This window comes from Neophocaena asiaeorientalis, unplaced genomic scaffold (genome assembly GCF_003031525.2).
Source record: "Neophocaena asiaeorientalis asiaeorientalis breed wild unplaced genomic scaffold, Neophocaena_asiaeorientalis_V1.1 scaffold160, whole genome shotgun sequence".
Lineage (NCBI taxonomy): Eukaryota > Metazoa > Chordata > Mammalia > Artiodactyla > Phocoenidae > Neophocaena > Neophocaena asiaeorientalis.
Window position 1 is genome coordinate 502,754 of NW_020175675.1, and position 3,841 is coordinate 506,594.

At 32.5% G+C, this 3,841-nt stretch overlaps 1 non-coding gene across 1 annotated transcript; it reads right to left on the bottom strand.

Annotated features, from left to right (window-relative positions):
* Positions 1 to 1,809: 1,809 nt before the first annotated feature.
* LOC112390859 (U6 spliceosomal RNA) lies at positions 1,810 to 1,916 on the bottom strand. The gene has a single exon (XR_003001347.1). It is a non-coding gene; the product is annotated as a U6 spliceosomal RNA (small nuclear RNA).
* Positions 1,917 to 3,841: the final 1,925 nt, after the last annotated feature.

The following is a 3,841-nucleotide window of genomic DNA, read 5'->3' on the forward strand; positions in this document are numbered from 1 at the left end:
TTCCAGAACTGTGTCACATGGACATCTTTAGCTGTAAAGAAAGCTAGGAAAGTTAATATCTGTTATTTTCAGATAAATTAATATCTGACATTTCCAATGTGAACTATGGGGAGTGTCCAGAAAAGAAAGCAGTTGCCCTTACATATCTGTGAGTTCCTAACCCACAGATATAATCAGTCACAGATGAAAAATATTCACCAAAAAGAAGTTCCAGAAAGTTCCTGAAAGCAAAACTTGAATTTGCTGCATGCTGACAATTATTTACATTGTATTTACCAGTTACATGGCATTTACGTTGTTTTAGGTACTATAAATAATCTAGAGATAATTCAAAGTATATAGAAGGATATATGTAGGTTATATGCAAATTGTATGTCATTTTATATAAGGGACTTGAGCATCCTCGGATTTTGATATCTGTGGGGGGTTCTAGAAGCAATCCCTCATGGATACCAAGGGACAACTGTAGTAACTGAGTCTAACAGACCAACCCAGTATTTGGCAATATTTATTAAGATAGATTTGAGACAGGGGTTTGCAGAATTTTAGGACTTCCCCCTAAGACTTTCCCAAGTTTCCTCAGTGTAATAAGTAAAAACTAAGACATTGGTTTCCAGATGATACTTTGAATTTAAGAACCATGGCCAGAAGAATAACCATGTATATAATTATGAGCCTAATATTAGAGTAGAAAGGGGTGGGAAGCAATATGAGCTCCAATTTTCCAGAAGTAGAAAAATTTTTAATTAAAATAAGACAAATTCTCAAGGGTATATGGAATCAAAGTTTATAAAATGTAAAATATTAGTAATGGTTTTATGCATTAGACAACATAAAATTTAAAAAATTATGTCTATGTGAAATTAGTTTGAAAGTCTTATAGTCACTTTGAAACACATCATACTTTCAACACAGTACCTCTATGTTGGTATAGCTGGTATTTTTACCACTTACATTTATGAACTCGTTTTTCCTATCAACACTCATTCACAACTATGCATGTTACTAAACAAATTTAATATCTTTGTAATTGATTAACTATTTGTTTACTTAATGTACATTCTCAGAAAGACCTCCACAGTAACAACTTTCATCTGCAGAGTTGACTTTGTAAATGAGGTTGGATTCTAAAAACTAATCATGGCCTTAGCCAGAGAAATTAGTCAAGGAAAGAAATGAAAGACATCCAAGTCAGAAAGTAAGAAGTAGAATTATCTCTGTTTGCAGATGATAGGATCTTATGTGTAGAAAACTTTAAAGACTGCACAAAAAATCTGTTAAAACTAATAACTGAATTCAGTAAAGTCACAGGATACAAAATTAACATGCAAAAACAGTTGCAGTTCTGTACATTAAAAATAAACTATCAGAAAAAGGAATTTTAAAAAAATTATTGAAGTAGAGTTGATTTACAATGTTTTGTTGCTTTTTGCTGTACAGCAAAGTGAATCAGTTATACATATACATATATCCACTCCTTTTTAGATTCTTTTCCCATATAGGTCATTACAGCATATTGAGTAAGTTCCCTGTGCTATACAGTAGGTACTTATTAGCTATCTATTTTATATGTAGTAGTGTGTATATGTCAATTCCAATCTCCCAATTTATTCCTTCTTCCTCTCTCCCCCCAATAACCATAAGATTGTTTTCTACATCTGTAACTCTATTTCTGTTTTATAAATAAGTTCATTTGTACCATTTTTTTTAGATTCCACATATAAGTGATATCACAGGACATTTGTTCTTCTCTGTCTGACTTACTTCACTCAGTATGACAATCTCTAAGTTCATCCATGTCACTGCAAAAAAAATATGGAATGCTTCATGAATTTGCATGTCATCCTTGCTCAGGGGTCATGCTAATCCTCTCTGTATTGTTCCAATTTTAGTATATGTGCAGCCAAAGTGAGCACCAGAAAAGGAAATTAAAGAAACAACCCCATCTATGATAGCATCAAAAAGAATAAAATATCTAGGAGTAAGTGAAAGCTGTGAAAGACTTGTATACTGACATCTACATCACTAATGAATGAAGTCAGTGAAGACACATACAAATGGAAAGATATCCTGTATTCATTGAATGGAAGAATTAATATTGTTAAAATGTACATACTACCCAAAATAACTTAGAGTCAATGTAATGCCTATCAAAATCACAACTGTAGTTTTGCAAAGACAGGAAAGAACATCCTAAAATTCATATTGAACCTAAAAGGACTTCAAATGTTGTGAAAGAAAAGCAAAGCTGGAGGTAATACACTTCCTGATTTCAATGTCTTACAAGTCTATGGCAATTTAAAAGTGTGGTATTGACATAAAGATAGACATATAGACCAATAGAAAAGGATAGAAAGCCCAGAAATAACCCCTCCCCCATGTATATATGGTCAACTGATCTTTGACAAGGGTGCCAAAAATACAGAATGGGGACAAGGTAGTCTTTTCAACAAATGATGGTGGGGAAACTGGATAACAACTTGCAAAATAATGAAATTATACTCTTACTTTCCACCATACACAAAAATAAACTCAAAATGGATTAAACACTAAAATGTAAGACTGAAACTATAAAACTCTTAGGGAAAACATAAGTGAAAACTTGATGACATTGGTCTTGACAATGATTTCATGCATATGACACCAAAAACACAAACAACTGAAGAAAAAATGAGCAAGTGGGACTGAAAACTAAAAGCTTCTGTACAGCAAAGGAAATATTTAACAGAGTGGAGAGGAAACAGAGTGTAAACAACCTACACAATGGGAGACATTATTTGCAAACCACAGATCTGATAAGGAGTTAATATTCAAAATGTATAAGGAGCTCCTTCATCTCAACAGAAAAAAATTCCCAAACAACTGAATTCAAAAAGGAACAAAGGACTTGAACATCAGTTTCTCCAAGGAGAAATATAATAGCTAACAGGTATACAAAATGATTGCTCAACATCACTAATCATCAGGGAAATGGAAATTAAAATCACAATTAGATATTACCTCACACTATTAAGATGTTAGTATGGCTATTATTTTTATTGTGTTGGCAAGGATGTGAAGAAATTGAAACTCTTGTACATGGTTAGTGGGAAATGGTATGTACAGCCACTATGGAAAACAGCATGGAGGTTTCTCAAAAAGTTAAAAATAGAAATACCATATAAACCAGCACTCCTACTTCTGAGTTTTTATCCAAAAGAACTTATATCAGGATCTCAAAGAGGTATTTGAACTCCCATATTTATTGTAGCATTACTCACAATAGCCAAAATGTGGAAACAACCTAAATTTCCATTAATGGGTGAGTTGATATAGAAAATGTGGTATATATATATATATATATATATATATAAATATATATATACAGTGAAATATTATTCAACCTTTAAAAAGGAGGAAATCCTGCCATATGCAACAACATAGATGAACTTTGAGAACAATATAAGTTAAATAAGTCAATCACAGAATGACAAATACTGCATGATACCACTTATATGAGGTGTATAAAATAGTTAAAGACATAGAAGCAGAGAGTAGAATAGTGGTGGTCAGGAATTGGGGGTAGGGAAATATTGTGAATTGTTATTCAATGGATATAAAGTTTCTATTAGTCGATATGATAAGTTTAGAGAGCTGCCACATAGCATTTTGCTTAAAGTTAACATTAGCGTATGTTAATTTGTTAAGAGGGTAGATCTCCTCTCAAGTGGACACTTGATATTCACAGAAGTAGAAGAAGAAGAGGAAGAAGAAGAAGAAGAAGAAGAAGAAGAAGAACAAGAACAAGAAGAACAAGAAAGAAGAAGAAGAAGAAGAAGAAGAAGGAAAAGGAGGAGGAGGA